Source organism: Amblyomma americanum, chromosome 9, assembly GCF_052857255.1.
Source record: "Amblyomma americanum isolate KBUSLIRL-KWMA chromosome 9, ASM5285725v1, whole genome shotgun sequence".
Classification (NCBI taxonomy): Eukaryota; Metazoa; Arthropoda; class Arachnida; order Ixodida; family Ixodidae; genus Amblyomma; species Amblyomma americanum.
The window spans coordinates 145,204,270-145,221,724 of NC_135505.1; the positions used below are offsets into that span (position 1 = coordinate 145,204,270).

At 46.3% G+C, this 17,455-nt stretch overlaps 1 pseudogene across 1 annotated transcript in view; it reads right to left on the reverse strand.

Moving 5' to 3' along the window:
- LOC144105703 (uncharacterized) overlaps positions 1 to 17,455 on the reverse strand; it is a 55,197-nt pseudogene that overhangs the window by 885 nt on the left and 36,857 nt on the right. The window contains exons 2-5 of the transcript XR_013308863.1: positions 12,363 to 12,444; positions 11,775 to 11,898; positions 3,648 to 3,837; positions 860 to 1,135 (exon numbers count right to left, since the gene is read on the reverse strand). The product of XR_013308863.1 is annotated as an uncharacterized LOC144105703 (transcript). The remainder of the gene's footprint in view (positions 1 to 859; positions 1,136 to 3,647; positions 3,838 to 11,774; positions 11,899 to 12,362; positions 12,445 to 17,455) is intronic.

The following is a 17,455-nucleotide window of genomic DNA, read 5'->3' on the forward strand; positions in this document are numbered from 1 at the left end:
CTGTACATTCCTTTCTATTATTCTTATTTTCCGCTTTGTATTTCGTGTTGTAATTTTGTTTTATTTGTCTTGTAACATGATTTTGCACCATTTGCTTAATGACCTTTTGGGCTTTGTAATTTATAATCAACAAATTAAAATAAATTTGTCATAAAATGCATACAGATGTTGTTGGCGTGGTTTTGAGGGGGAAACAAGTCAGATTCAGTCTCAACAGATAAAGATCTGTGGCAAAAACAGAGCAGGGAACACTTTCACATCAAAAAGAAAACAGAAGTGCAGGCTAAGTCATTACAACGGCCAAGCAGTCCGCCTGCTTTAGGGAACCAAAAACAACTAATAAAGAATATAGAGAGCAGATTCAAAACGGTTTGGAAATGCGTGAGTAGGTGCAAAAATAGCAAAAGACGAAATCAATAACGTGCTGATGACCACTGAACATTAATGCGAACCAGAAAAAAATAAAGGCTGTTGATTTAACATGCACACAAAATCCAGAATTATTTGCGACGGGCCGTTGCCGGGTGGCTCGTGATGAAAATGATAATAATAATAAGTGGTTTTTGAAGAAAGGAAATGGCTGATTTTTCTGATATTGTTTCTTTTTGTGTCGGCGTCGCTTTATTGCAGGTCGGGCCGGGCCCGGACCGGGCCTTAACCCAGCCTAAGGCCGAGCCGGGCCGGGCGAAATCAGGTTTCTTTAGCGTCGGGCCGGGCCGGGCCGCCTGTGGTAGTGTAAGGCCCGGGCTGGGCGCGGGCTCAGAATTGCGGCCCGTGCACAGCTATAATATATAGTACCCGCAGCGAAACGAAGAAGGAGCGAGGAATAATAGATGTTTACGAAACCCTCGAATCATACCGGCCGGGGAGAGGGCCGAGGGTGCCGGAGGACTCGGTCTCGTTGTCGTCGTCGACACGGCCGCCGAAGGAGGAGGGGGAGGCGGGGTGGAGGGCGCCGACGAAGGCGGCGTCGACGCCTGCGGACTGGCCGCCACGTCGGGAGGCCTACCGGGGCGACCGCTCAGCGCCTTGGGCTGGGGCGAGGGGGGCGCCGCGGCCACGCTGCCCCCGCTGTCGCTGCAGCAGTCCTGTCCCTTGAGCTTCTCGGCCGCCTCGAGAGACTTGCGGTGCATGCCTGCGGCAACGAGGCGGCAGCACGAGGCTGGGCTCCGTCAGCGCCGCTGCTGGCGACTCTGCCCACCGCACGTCACGAACGTCAACATCGTCCGCGCGCGCTAACTGTCGTGCCTCGACAGTGCTTAGAAGAACTTTTTGTTGGCCTAGATGGCGCATTTTGTAACAAAAGTACTGTAGCGCAACCAAGACGAGCAGAAGACAGAGGCACACAGGGCTAGCGCTAATCTTCATCTAGCTTTATTCACTGGCAGCGCAGCAAATATAAGGAAAAAAACCCGATCACGTGCAGATACAAGTTCACACACATCACTATCAACAGAACCGCTCAAGATGTGCCATCTCCGATTTGTATATACAAATATATACAAATCGGAGATGGCATATCTTGAACGGTTCTGTTGATAGTGATGTGTGTGAACTTGTATCTGCACGTGATCGGGTTTTTTTCCTTATATTTGCTGCGCTGCCAGTGGATAAAGTTAGATGAAGTTTAGCGCTAGCCCAGTGTGCCTCTGTCTTCTGCTCGTCTTGGTTGCGCTACAGTTACTGAACAGTGCTGGCAGCGTGAGCGGAGAAAAAGGCTGACAAGACACAGCGTTCCCAGAAATTCGGAGGATAAGGCGCCTCTACACTCTAGACACAGATGAGTAGAAACGAAGAAAGCTGCTCTCTAGCGCCCTCTCTTCGAAAACAAAAAAAAAGAAAGGAATGCGCTGGAGGACACCTTCATGTCCAGCAATCCCGTACAAAAATTTTGAAACTTGGAAAATTCTAAGATCTTGTTTTAGAAATATTGAAGGCAATGGTCCATTCTTGTGATACGTAGCAAAATCTCTCTTTTAATTAAAGTGCTTCCTTCGGTCGCATCGGACAGTTAAAACTCCCATAGAAAACCAATGGGGAACGCTTTTGACGATACCAAAAGCGCTAATAGAAAAAAAAATATTCAAGACTGCAGTCGGCTGATCTAAAGATAAGTTGATTGTTATAGTCAAATCTTATACTGCACTAAAAAATTGCATACATAAAGAGTTTCTCGTTCAAAAATGTTTTTGTTCACAATTGCCGGGTATGTGTGTCTAGAGTGTTGTTCCCTTGGCTGCCACCAGTGGCCGCACGGCTTTGAACATTCATAAATAGTACGTTGCCATCATTCGTGACGTAAGAAAGAAAAAAAAGAGAATGACCGAGTGGCTGCAGAACACCACGTGATGGGCTGCTAGGCTTAGCTCCACTGGCTGGACGCTGTCTCGAATTCCTGGTAACGAAGACAGGAGTGACGAGGCATACTGCAGAGTTTCATAATCGCCTACCTTAACCACATAAATGTCGAGCTATCGCCAATATAAATTAATCAAACGAAAACAAAGGTTACATTCCAAAGAACAACCTAGCTAAAGCACTCGAGAACTACGCGTTTGCGTTCAAGAAAACGACTTAATTCTTTATTCGCCAAAGGTGCGGACGGCACGCTCACGCACTTGGATCAAAGTTTCCTGGTGTGATAGATCTCGATATTGTTCCGCGAGCTATAATTCGTCAGTCCTGACCTGTGTGTGCCTGTTTCGTGCTTGCTTTTCACGCTGCCAGTACTGTTCAATCATGAGCAAACTACAGCCTCATCCCGCAAGATTGCATCTCCTAATGCACGGTTGTCTAACAGAGAAGCCCTATTATAAGGAGCTTGTCTCACAGTGAGAAATATTGTCTCGGAAGTTTTCCGCCCCGCTGTTGGGCACATTCAAGAAAGAAAGCTTCATGCTAAGCTTTTACCGAGACTTAAAGCGAGACACTATTTCTTAGCTCACTTGTCGCATTGCCAGATCAGGCTCTGTGGCACATTCTCACAGGGTTACATGCGACTGTTTTGCCATGGAAGACCTTTATTAGAGACCTTTAGAATAGGGTGACCCTATTGGTTGGGGGTATAGAGGAATAGCGGGGCGCTAGTGCAGGTGCAGGACAGTAACTCCCCTGCGGTTATTGACCTGCGCATGCGCACTGGCTATACCCCCTATAACCCCCTACCGCCTTATACACACATTTATTTATTTATTGCCAGTACCTACAGCGCCCATGAGACATTTCTGTAGGGGGGATATAGCTACATACAATAACACATGCAAAGAAGATATTTGGAAACATGTTAGCAAGGTAACACAACATACTAAAAGAAGACAAAATGAATTCACAAGTAGTATGAGTGATAACATAACCCCTAACCGATAGAGTCATTCTATTCTAAAAGTCCCTATTGACAGACATTATTGCACCAAGGGTAACGTGATCGCGCTCACATTTTGGTAATCAGGATAGGGGAAAGTGCAGGGGGAAAGTGCAGGGGGAAAGTGCAGGGGGGAAAGCGCAGGGAGTAAGCGTAGGGAGTAAGCGCAGGGAGTAAGCGCAGGGAGTAAGCGCAGGGGGTAAGCGCAGGGAGTAAGCGTAGGGAGTAAGCGCAGGGAGTAAGCGCAGGAGTGGGGGGAGTGCTGTGTTCCGGGAGCAGCACGTACCGAGCAGCCAGGGTGCGCAGGTGGAGGAGTCGTCGCCGCTGCTCTCCTTGGCGCTGCGCAGTATGGACTCCGGCAGCGGCAGCGAGTGGCGAACCATGGCACCGTACAGTCCGTACTCGGCCATGATGGTCGACTTGCCCCAGCACTTCTCCGTCTTGCGCCACTTGGCGCGACGGTTCTGGAACCACACCTGGGCCCACACACACAGACAACGTCATCGTCATCATCATCATCAGCCTGACTACGCCCACTGCAGGGCAAACGCCTCTCCCATGACTCTGCAATTAACCCTGTTCTTTTCGAGGTGCGCCCACTGTTTCCCCGCAAACTTGTTAATATCATCCGCCCACCTAACTTTCTGCCGCCTGGACACATTCGTCTTGCGCGCAATACCTTAACTGCAATGACATATGCAGTTCGATTCAATTCAATTAATTTTATTTTACCAGATGTTTGGAAGGATATCTGGGGCTAAAAGCTGTGAATTACAGCTTGACATGGCCCAGACAACCTCTACAAGACAGTGCCGACATAGTTATTAACAATTGTTAAGAGAAACAATGGATATATCTAGAATAGCAGATACTATACAATAATAACTTTGAGTTTGAGTTGGGGATCATAAAAGCGAATATCGTGTTATCGTTGCACTAATGGGTTGAAAGAATCTTTCTTTGACTTTACCTTCACCACTATGGTAAAGCACTGATAGTGGATAGTGGAAGACAGTGGAAGAACGGATTATTTTCCTGCAGCAGGTGCCGAAATTTACAGGCTGTTAATCGAAGCTGAGTTTCAGGAAACGCCGCAAAAAGACATCGGAAACTATTGTTATGTATTTATTTGTACATACTATCGATCCTAAGTTGGACAATGATAGGGGTGGGAACATAAAACAAGCAAAAAATAACAACGAGGACAACAAAGCGAAGTAGCCACAGAGCTATGAATACTGACATCAGGCGCTCTATTCTAAGCGAAGCGCCATCAAGAGACACTACAAAACTGGAGACAGCAGCTGAAAAAGAAACAACCACTGCTTTAAATTCTGTTTTTGTGCGCATTTTCTAGACGGGATTGAAACAGTTCGCGAGTCGACGATGTGACAACATACCCTGGAAGCTTCTCGTGTTTTTGATTGAAATAGGAGTGTTTGGAACAGGCTTTTCAAAACTTTACCTCCATCACGTGCCTGGAGTGCTTATGGCGTGCTAAGCGCGATGTATCATCCTTTGTGCAACGCTGTTTGCCAACATGCAATAGGTCATTCACAATATCATTTAAAAGATACAGCCGCCACTGTCCTCATCTGAGCTTGAGGAGGGGCAATTCCGCTCATTCATCAAGCGGAGAAACCGTACCTTGCCTTCGACATTTGCAGTCCTCGATGTTTAAGTGACTACGCTATTATGTACCAGTGGGAAAATACTGCACGTCCCTGACAGACAGCATCAGTGATGCTTATTATCAAATGACACAGTGACGTCATCAAGCTCAGTGGCATATCGTAGGATGATACTAATAGAGAATTTTAGCATAGCGCGTACCGCTACCCTATTTTCTATTTGCTACCCTATTCGCTACCGTTCTCTACGTTATTCTCTAGTCTCTATTAATAAGTGCTGTACTGTTTCCATGTGACCTTGCCACTAATGACCCTGCCACTATTAATGCGTGTTTAACTGAAATCCAGCGTAGAGCAGACGAAGGTATACGAAATGAAGTTTAAAGCAAGAAACTAAAAAATTCAGCTTGGGTGAAGCCCAGTTACAGAAGGAGGCAGATTGCTGATGGTAACTGAAACCACGAGGTAACATTACGGCGGAAAGCATTCAGCGAGACGCAGAAACAGAGTCGACCACGAGAGTGCAGTGAGCTGTCTCGGGACGTTAAACACATGGCTCTACATTATGCCTATATGCAGACGAGCAAGAAAATTGCTTGTTCGATCTCTTCAGAGTCGTCGCTGTTCGCTATTTTGCAGCTTTTCGCGTCATTTTTGTTATCTGTGCTGTGCTTTCCTTCGCGCTTTTCTATAAGTTCTTGCGACACTCTCTGGTCGACGCAAGGAAAAGTGAAAGCGACTCAAAAACTACTCGAGCCTCGCAAAGCATTCACCGCTCGCCGAGTGACGTCCTTAACTTTGCCGAGACACGCACGCGCGCCATACCGCATAGTTATGTGCGGCGCGATTCGAGAGCTCTTAAACCCAAGAAGCACCCCGTCCGACCCTCTGCTTTCCTTTATTTTTTTCTTCCGCTCGTTCTTTCTTGCTTTGTTTTGTTGCTGTACTTGTTCTCTTTCGTTCCCGTAGATGGCGCTGTTTCCTCCGTCGTCTCCAGCGTTTGCTGCGTAGAGAGGCCCTAAACAACGCGAAGCGGTCTCCGACAGCGACGGCGGGCGGCGACGCCCAATTAGGCTAATGGGGCGGCTCGTTAGTGCCTCGCTCACAGGATTCGGTTACCCCCCCCCCCTTCCTCCTCACTCTCACCCTCGCCCTCGCGGTGAGTGAAGCGCGCTTCAGGCTCCTCCTGTAATGAGGATAGTGTTTCCAGGCAGGGCGCACGGGCACGTTCTTTTACCCCGCTACTGAGGAAAAAACGCCCCGCGCGCCCCCTATACCTCGCCGCCCAGGTGGGCGAGGAGTCGGCACGAAGCGAGCGCATTGCGAGCTCAACGAGAACTCCCCCGAAGATTGTAATGCGTGCGGCTGAAAGAGCACGAAAAGTCTTTGGATAGATCGCCGTCATCTAATCTTGCGTTGCACTGCTATGATTGAGAGGAACATGCAAAAAAATGCCATTACTTTCCGAGTTTGAAACGCGCTGCTATTGTGTTCAAACACTGCAATCAGTCTTGTAAAGAAATCGTCCAGCCGTACCTCATCGCCAAGTCCCAGGACACGTGTCGCAAAACCTTCGGTTGCATTACAGAACAGAAAAAAAAGGGCTCACCCGGATAAGTATCTGCCGTTTTATTCCATCATTTAGTTTTGCCTTTGTTGTATAGCCTGGTAGCCCAAGCAGTGTTTGAGTTGTTATATATTAATGTTACGCTTTTTTTTTTCAATAAATTCCTACTTGTTAGTCGCCGGCCGTGTCGTCTTTCTTCGCTTGCCGTTTTTGCAAACGCGCGATAGAACAATAGGCCGAACGATCATCAACCTGGCTGATTCTCGGTACTCTTGAAATAGGCCCCTTGATGAAGTTTACGTTTTGTCTTGTGAATTGCTTGCACGACAACTGTTGCTTATTTTTATTTACACGGAGCGTGAAAGAAGAAATTGGCTCCTAATAGCGGCGCCGACAACTGCTTTTCGCGTAAGAAATCTCGCTATAGAAGTGATGAAATAATGCACAACAAAACGCATCTGCCAGATACAATACACAACTCAGAGAACACAATACATCACACGCCAGAACTAACAGCAAATGGGAAATAAACAAAACAATGAGTCATACCGAATGTAAAGTAAACAATCAGCACAAAAAATAACAAGCGACGGCCTAAGGGTGCTACAATAAGGTTATGATCACAGATACATAAAGTAAACACAGGTGAAATGGTTGAGGGACAACCAATGCAGTCATGAACTAGTCTTGCAAGCACAGCAAAGCAAACGCTGTAGGGAACGAGGGAAGTCAATCGGTTAAGTAGTGAATCTAGTAAGCCTAGTAACATCGAGTATTTCCCATGGATACCGCTATCCTCGACGGAAGATTTCAGCGCCTTGAGCGCTCGCTTTTGTAGAGGACGTGTCCGCCACGGACCTACTAGCGTTAGAAGATTGAAAGGCATTTATCGAGAGCTGAGTAATGCAGTTTCGTTTTGCGCTGTGTCTAATGGATTGTCACTGCTGCTTTGTTTGATCTGTTTCGTTCTTGTCAGACTTTGTGCGCGTTATTCAACCCGCAGATCCAGAATTACCAGTACAAAAACAGAGTAGAGGCTAAAAACACACTCACGAAATGGCAGGGTGTTTGTAGTCATGGAGGAGAAAAAACTCAGGAGGGTGTGCGACGCCTTGAAGAAAGCTGTCGTTAGAAGAGCAACAGTATACCCAAGAACATCCCCCCCCCCCCCCCTTAATTGCCGACTGTTCGCGCTCGTATCATATTTCTTAAACGTGTCAATTCGAGGACATTATCAATCTAAAGTATAGAGAGGCTGAGCTATGGGGTTTCGTATCCATGGTCTTAGAGCTTTTCGTCTGAGAAACCTAATCTCACTCCAACAGAAGTCGTTGTTGACTGGCGGCATGCAGTTCATGGGTTTTATAGTCAGCGGAACTGAAATGGAGTATGCGCAAACATTTTTAGTACAGCACATCACTCCTCTCGCGCACGTTTCTCTAATGCCGCCAATTTCATTTTAGACTTCACTCGCATATGCGTTAAAAAAAATTCTCCGCCGACACTGCCTCAGTGTTGAACTTAAGAGCGTTAGCTACGGGAGCTGCAGATCTTCCCTCGACCCTCGAAAGACTTGCATTTTTGTGATATTAACGTTCTTGGTATCCTCAAAAACGTTCATCATTGTTTGTTTTTTTATGAAAAAGAGAAGCCCTTTAATGAAAAAAAAACAGATAAATTAGCCGGCGTTTAAAAATCGCTGGCATGCTACTCTGTGCGTGGGAAAAGGAATTTGGGAGATAAAGACGGAAGGAGAGCGGTGCGGTAAAGATAAACTAAAACAAATAAAAAGGGAAGATGATACAATGCGGCCATTAAATGCGTACTAAGGTACATCGGCGAATAATGATGTTACATATGAAATGATGATGTGCATAGTTCGACAAATGAGGTAACAAAGTTCACTGCGCACAGAATGTATGAGAATAACATGCAAGGTGAAATTAAAGCTTGTCAAGATGTCCAATGTCCTTTAAATATGCAAATAAAAAATTCACTGCATCTCTCTGTTGCCTAGCGCAGTCTAAGGGAACTAAAACACCGTCCAAGGCAGTCTTAAGTGCTCGATGCGAGCGATGGAAAAATTTTAAAATAAAGATTTTGGTACGCGTCGGAAATGTGGAGCATTAACTTCAATATTTCCGTGAGAGTATGTTACAATAATCCAATGTTCAAAATGTTTGTCCGTGAATGCTGAATATATTTGCGTTTCCCCTCCATCGAAACGCGGCCGCTGCGGCAGGGATTCGGACTCACGGCCTTGGGCATAGCCCTTACAAAAAGTTCTAGAAAGTCTATAGAATGTCCAAAGACTTCTGTCTACAAAGTCTATGAACTGTCTATAGAAGAACCCCAGAGAACAGTCTATAGACGATACGAATTCTATAGGCAGTCTATAGACAATCTATAGACTTATGGACATACACTTTTAGTGTCTATGGACAATACGAATTCTGTAGGCAGTCTATAGACAATCTATAGATTTATGGACATACACCTTTAGTAATAGTCTATAGACGATACGAATTCTATAGGCAGTCTATAGATAATCTATAGATTTATGGACATACACTTTTGGTAGACTTTTGTCTATAGATAGTCCATAGACTATGACTAGATACGAAGAAATATCTATAGGAAGGAAATAGACTCCATAACAAGTCAATGGACTGTCTATAGACCATTTTTACGAGGGAGCAGCTCGAACGACATAGCTGGTAAGTCATCGCAGTGGGTATAGTATCCGGGTAGCTGGGCCTTATCCCGCCATCCGGCAAAAGAGGAAGCCGCGCTTCTCTCCGAAGCCCGGGCGGCCGCCGGACGTCACGTCGTCCGCGCTCGCGTCGCCGGACACCCGCGTGCGCGTCGGGAGAGCGCGCGCAGGCAGCGCTCGTAGCGTGGGCGGCGCAAACTTAATTTGAGCCGACGTTTTGGGGCGCTAATCGAGTGAGCGGCAATCCAATTAGCGGCGCGTCGACGGGACGGCCGCTGCTGCAGCGCGCACGGGTGAGTCAAGGGGGCCGCCTTGATCAACGCTGTGTAACGTCGCTTGCACTGCCGAGGGGAGAGCGAGCGAGTGAGGAGGAAGAAAAGAACAAGGCCGATGATGTAAGAGCGGCATTACAGAGTCGGGGATATTTGTAGCCCGCGTGTCAGGGCGCGTTTAACGGAGCGGGCTGTTGACCAACGACCTGGGCGTGTGTAATTAGCACGGAGCGATGCGGCTCACGGGGAGGAAACGCTCACGAACAGCTACGCAAGAATGCAGTGCGCAAACTATGCTATGCTATGCTATGCTATGCTATGTTACTATGCTATACTATACTATACTATGCTATGCTATACTATTATACACTATACTATACTATACTGCACTATACTATACTACACTACACTATACAATACTTTGTAAAAAATCTTTCTCCATGCTCCTTGGTTTCGGTTGCTGCTGACTTCCTTCATATATACTATACTATACTATACTATACTATACTATACTATACTATACTATACTATACTATACTATACTATACTATACTATACTATACTACACTACACTACACTACACTATACTATACTATACTATACTATGTACTGTACTGTACTGTACTGTACTATACTATACTATATTATACTATACTATACTTTGTAAAAAATCTTTCTCCATGCTCCTTGGTTTCAGTTGCTGTTGACTTCCTTCATATATACTATACCATGCTATGTACTGTACTGTACTATACTATACTATACTATGCTATGTTATACTATACTATACTTTGTAAAAAATCTTTCTCCATGCTCCTTGGTTTCGGTTGCTCTTGACTTCCTACATATATACTATACTATATTATACTATACTATACTATGTTATGCTATGTACTGTACTGTACTATACTATACTATACTATGCTATGTACTGTACTGTACTGTACTATAGTATACCATACTATACTATACTATACTATACTATACTATGCATAACCACCACGTGCACTAAGCACTGAATGTTTACTATTTACTCAGAACACGGACAGTCGCACAGAAATTAAGGATGACAATAGGAAAATGAGTACAATGACGAAAAAAAGATGCTGATGCAGCCGCGCATTGCGAGCTGAAGGCAGTAGGACTGCCAGCGAGCGTACACTGCACCGTATTATTGGCCGGGGAACTGTCCTGTATACACCGGCTAAGTCGCCGCGGTGACTGTGGTTACGGCGCTCGACTAATGACCCGAAAAGCGCGGGTTCCACACTGGCCACAGCGGCCGAATTTCGCTGGAGGCGAAATGCTAGAGGCTCATGTACTGTGCGATGTCAGTGCACGTTAAAGAACCCCAGGTGGTCGAAATTTGCGGAGCCCATCACTACGGCGTCCCTGATAGCCTGAGTCGCTTTGGGACGTTAAACACCCATAAACCAAACCAAACCTATGCCCGCTGCTGCAGCAGCGCGAAATCTGGGAGTGCGTCGTCATCTTCGTGTAATTTGCGACTGCACTTTTCTGTCACCGAATGTGAGCTGCTTCTTCACAGAGCTCTAACAAGAGGTACACATTCACTCGATGCGCCTTTCGGTGTGCCTTATGGAATCTTGGACAAACTTGCAAAGGAGTTGTTCCGCAACTAGCCCGATGCGCAGGAGCCCGCGATTATAATCGACATCGCGGACAATCGACAGACATCGACAAAGATGGGTATCTATAAAAAAAGCCACAATATATAACTACCTGCGCGTACGGCCCACTCTCTAAACGTGCGTGAATACGCTTGCAGAATATACTCAAGTACAGCTTCTTCCCCAAACCAATACAAGAGTGGAATGATTTGTCAGAATAAATTGCCTCGGAGACCGCTTCGTCTCTTTTCTGAGATCTGAAAATCTTTTGTTTGAGTAAGTTTGACCTTTTCTTTTTTCTGCTGCATTTCACTCCAGTGTTCGTGCTACAATGCGATTGAAAGGTGCAAACATCAAGTTAAACATTAGTACTAGTATGTCTCAGTTTTTGTTTTTCTCATCGCCTTTCGCAACTGAATATGTATTGTCATCTGTGCTCGCATATTGTTTCTTTCCCTTTCCCCTATAATAACGCCCGCAAGGGCGCTGTAGTTATGTGAATGAATGAATGCTGTTAGCTTTGTCCCTCTCGTAGCTTTCGCCCATGCAGCATAGGTGCGCGAAGATTAAAACATCGACGAAGTGGCAGGCCCACCCACCTGTATGCGGTCCTCGGGCAGGTCCGTCTTGAGCGACAGCATCTCCCGGGCGTACACGTCCGGGTAGTGCGCCTCCTTGAACGCCTTCTCCAGCTCCTCCAGCTGGAAGCTCGTGAAGATGGTCCTGCGGGGAGGCTTTCAATCACTCTATACTCTCGTGCTTAAGTGCGCCGCTAGAGGAGCTGCTGTCCAATCGTCATCACCGTCAATAGTAATGAATAATTATGAGAAAAATGGCGAATTCCTAGATAATACCTTTATGTCAGACAATAATGTTAGAGCAATATAAACAGAAAGAAATGCCGACCATAAGAAGTTGGAATGAATTGAGCTCGAAACAGTTAACTGTGTTGCGCGAACATATGGTATATTTCCCTGTTATACCCAAAGTAAGGCTGCTGGAAGAGCGCTCCTTGACCTTCATGTCTACTCTTGTCTGGCTAACTCGTGTTCGTCGCGTCCTTCTCCTCGGTGCTCTCGTTGGCTCTGCTCAGGGTAGACGACCTGCAGGTTACTCACATCCCTCAACTGCATGTCGCGCCCTCTGTCGTCGCTTACACGACTCAAGAAAACGGCGTGTACACCCACCGGTGCCTGCGCTTCTTCTTCTTCTTCCTGGCCAGAGAGGAGCCCTCTTCGCAGAGGTCGGCCGCACCGGTGCCGGGGTAGCCTGCAGAGAGAAATGGCCGCACGTTACTGGAATCGTCGCGCACATCGGACGCAGCACTTGGAGCGCAAGTGAACGCCGGCGTTAGGCTAAGTGCTCAGGCTGTAGCCTGTCCGCATGATCAGCCTCACGGCCCTCGTCACATTCATTATAGCTAAGATGTAAAATTAAAGTTAATTTCGATACGCGCCATACTTCTTTTTTTTTCGGCGATAGGTCATTGCAACTACATGAAAGGAGTAAAAAGAGTAAGCAGTTCTCTTGAGCACTCCCTTTAATAAGCAGGCTATGCTGCCCAATCCATGGGATGGGTTTCCACCCCTATAAATATGGAATACTCAAGGTCGGCAACAGAAACAAATTCTCTTATCAAAACATGTGAAGTATTAGGAGTTACGAATGTTTTAACCGAGGTTTTAGTCTCCTCTGTTTGACAACCTCAAGATTTCAGGTACTGCGCTTAAAAGCCACCTCCCATCGCTAGCTGCATCATGTTAGTATGCTTCGCGGTTGCAATATTCCTCTGTTGCCAAGAGTAAGCATCCTATATATTTAGCGATCGAAATCTACTCCGGAACTTTGGCAGCAAAGCCTACCCTTAAAAGGGGGTGCACAAGAGGACAGCTTACTCACTTTTTACTCCTATATAGGAGTATTCGTGTTTAAAGTGTAACCTTTGGTTGTTTTTTTTTCTTTTCCAGGATTCTTTTCGTCCGCTTCCTTATCCTGCCTTTCGTTGGTGACCACCGTAGAGTTTCTAAAAAGTTAACCAGAGGGTAAAGAGACGCTGCCGGTAAGACATGGCTTCGTATTTGGCTTGGATAAGGTTGGACAGGAAGCGTGAATTCAGCCACTGCAGTTCGACTCTCCTCGAGGCACGCCTTCAAGAAATGCTTCGATTATTTCCATCTGAGTCGAACACCAAAACTTCACTTGCATTATAGAATTAAGAAGTGAAAAAAACGCAATATTAAAAAAAATTAACTGAGCTCACTATGGTTAAAATCGCGATGCAGGTTATAATTATCATTAAAATACACGTCTTCTGCACAACACTAGCCAATTGCCAATTACTACGCCTTCCCAGCATTTCTGCGTTAGATGAAGCGCTATTTGAACAATCCCCGAGACCCTGGCACAATATAAGGCTTGTTTTAATAAACGCGTTAAACCACCACCACCACAACAGGTAATTTTGAGAAACTCCATGCATGGTCATTACAGTGAGCCAGTGAAACATTACCGGCTAACAATCACCCGTGACGTCACAAACTGTACAAACCTAGAAAAAAACAGTGAACCGAGGAGACAATCGTTACAAGATGTGACCCAAACCTTTGATCCGATCCAGCGCACAGTGTTCGAACGCATCCGCTGCGGTTCCTAAACCAGCGGCACCACACACACGCACAACTTTGTCGAAAAGCCTTGCGGTGAAGCAGCCCGGAAGGGTTGTGAAAAGCGATATCGGCCTCCACAGCCGCCCCCTTTCAAGCTAGTGACCGAACACCCGCACGTGCCCTGCGCGGGGTTGGATTTCGCGCCGCACTTGCCCCTCAAGAGAGCGGAGCCGGGTTTTCCTACCTGCATTACACGCGCACCAGTGTCCGCTGAACGGGAAAAGAAGGGGGTGGTTCCGAGAGGGTTCAGTCGGCTCGAATATGCATACGAACGGGGTGCTCTCGATTCCGCACGGGGGATCCACTATGCGTGTTACGCAGGGCAGGAAGCAACGCCCCCCCCCCCCTCTCTCTCTCTCTCGTGGTACACGCGTATTTTGCGATGCGGTGAGCCTCGTTATTCACGGTCACTAGCGCCACCGAGTGGTGGCGACCACGGACTATGTGGCGCAGTTACTCTCGCTTCCGACCTGCGGTGCTCTTATGCGCATGCGCACTGCTTGTGCGCACGGAAGTGGATTCGTTAGCACGCACGTGTGGTCTCCTTAGCGGGAATCATTGCGACTTAAAATTAGCGGAGAACGCGCGGGTTGGGAGAAATATTCCAAGGTGGCTTTAAAAGAATGACAAGAGCACATTGAAGTTGGCCTGTATCGAAAGATTACCGCAGTCTAACAACAAAGAGTTGTGTTACATCGGAAACGAAGCTTTTACAAGGTAAAAAAAGGTAAAATAATGAGATACAGGTGTCGCCACTCCCGGCCGATTTTGTTGTGTTTGCCGATCCCAGAGGCTTCATATAAATGCTACACTGCCATTCACTTCAAAACAGTGGTCACGGAGTTGTTTTTGGTGTAGACGTCGCAAGTTTAAATAAAGTGGTAGGAAAATCTTTAAATGTAATCTTCTTGGCAATAAATTAGCCTTTTGCTGCCGGATAAACATCACTATAACCAGAAACAACGACAGAAGGTTTTACTGAGAACACAGATTTGATAGAGGTGTTATCAGTGTCTTCTTAAAGAAGGAAAATTAGGTTCCACATCGAAATATGCGGCTTACAGTACCGATAACTTTATCCCCCTACCTTGCAACCCGAAAAACTAAATAAGCAACCTTGAAGCGTTTGGCACCTGCTTCCTTCCTCGTGGGTAACATGCCTACAAAGTCTTCATTTTCGCCAAGATGATGACAAGCCCTGTTGTCGAAACGTTAGCTACCGGACTAAAGTTCCCCTACCAACCATCGTTATTTTTGTTTTGATTTATGTTGTCAAGCATCCCATCTTCCCTGCCCCGTTTCTACGCAGGCGTTTCAAGATGCTCTTGAAAAACAAAACGAACTTGGCATACACGGTGAGCTTACGTGGAATAAAAATGCATATCTTTCAGACGATATCAGTTCTGTAGAACCACTTGAGAGACGAAACATTAACCCGCTACGGTGGCTAAGTGGCTATGGCATTCGCCTGCTGGGCTCGAGGTCATGAGTTCGACTCCTGACTGCGGCGGCTGCATTTTTCCGTGTGTTGAAATTTCGCTGCACGTCGAAGAACGCCAGGTGGCTGAAATCAAATCTGGAGCCTTCAACTATACATCGTCTTTCGTGGCCCGCAATGTTGCGTTGACAAGAATAGCGCCAGTAATTATAAATGATTAATTTATGATAATTACTTCTTGAAAAGTTATATGTCGAGAGTGTAGTCAATGTCTACCACAAAGGAAAAAAATTCTGTGCGACTTACACGTCAAGAGCCTACTCTCTGACAAAAGCAGCATGAGAAGACAGGTGGCTCGATAAATTTCCGGGCCCTCGCGACGTCATGCTACCAGCTTGTTATTAAAAAAGAAAACACTTTACCGTGAAGCACCTTCATATTTTCAGATAGAACCTGGACTACCGGCAGTTCGTAGAATCACGGAGCCCTAAACGACCCACATGCACAACGATCTCGAGAAAATGGTCAACGTCAACTGCTCTAGTCACCATCGAGCATGTATGTGTGAGAAACATGAGGTACAAAAACGAAGCTTAAGCTCTCCTCTGGTACACTGCTGTCGTCACCGTGCCCGTGTGACAAACGACGTTGTAAGCAATCGCTAACTATTTTCTGTATTCAATATCCAAAGTTGGGAACGTCGCTCAGCACGAAATGCTAAAGTTGTTTTCACCGCAGCACAAAATGTCAAAGTAGTTTTCACCGCAAACACAAACGTGCAAGAAGAAGCACGCTTTACAGGAAGACGCCATGGAGGACGTCACAATATGCATTTCAATTATTACGTGCCCGCCGCGGTGGCTCAGTGGTTAGAGCGCTCGGCTACTGATCCGTAGTTCCCGGGTTCGAACCCGACCGCGGCGGCTGCGTTTTTATGGAGGAAAAACGCTAAGGCGCCCGTGTGCTGTGCGATGTCAGTGCACGTTAAAGATCCCCAGGTGGTCGAAATTATTCCGGAGCCCTCCACTACGGGACCTCATTCTTCCTTTCTTCTTTCAATCCCTCCTTTATCCCTTCCCTTACGGTGCGGTTCAGGTGTCCGCCGATATATGACACAGATACTGCGCCATTTCCTTTCCCCAAAACCCAATTATTATTATTAATTATTACGTAAGTGTGTCTGTGAGTTGTGTGTGAGTGTGTTTCTCTTCATTATCAACCTGTCTGAAGTGGCCTGACAGGTAGATTACCAGACTAACACATTCAGTGATCATTAAACAGGGATCCCTCCTACTTGACTGATATCATGCCAAAGCGCGCAGACAGGTTAAACACGCTATCTTTAATCAATTGCTTGTTATCCGCTTCTCACTTTGCTCATGCTGTACATGTATTTAGAAACAATGACAAAGAGTAATCAAAAATAAAATGATAGGTGTAACGAAAAATTACAGGAAAAGACCAGAGTTGGTCCGGTAACAAACTTGAGGTCAAGTGTCAGGGGTGGCAGCGAGACAGGTGAGCAGATAAGATTAAGTTTGCAGGAATAATGTTGCCGTATTTGGACGAATATTGAGGAGGCCTTTGTCTTGATGCAGACGTAATTAGGCTGCTACTGCTGATAATATATTAACGCTGTATTGAGAATCAGTGATACTAAAACTGTGCGAAGAAGACAGGACAGCAAGAAGGGGCACGAACAGGAACACACAAAGCGCAGTGTGTGTTCTTGTTGCTCTGTCTTCTTCGCGCAGTTTTAATATGACTGATTCCAAGAACCAACTAGCCCAACTTCATGGCTTACTTGAGTATTGAGAAAATTGATTCATAAAATTCCTCATAACCCGCAGCGGTGGCTCAGTGGTTAGGGCGCTCGGCTACGTACCGATTCGGAGTTCCCGGTTCGAACCCGACCGTGGCGACAGCGTTTCGATGGAGGCGAAGCACTAAGGCGCCCGTGTGCTGTGCAATGTCAGTGCACGTTAAAGATTCCCAGGTGGTCGAAATTACTCCAGAGCCCTCCACTACGGCACACCTTTGTTCCTTTATTCTCTCAGTCCCTCCTTTATCCCTTCCCTTACGGCGCGGTTCAGGTGTCCAACGATATATGAGACAGATACTGCGCCATTTCCTTTCCCCAAAAACCAATTTTCAAAATTCCTCAACCGGCACCAGT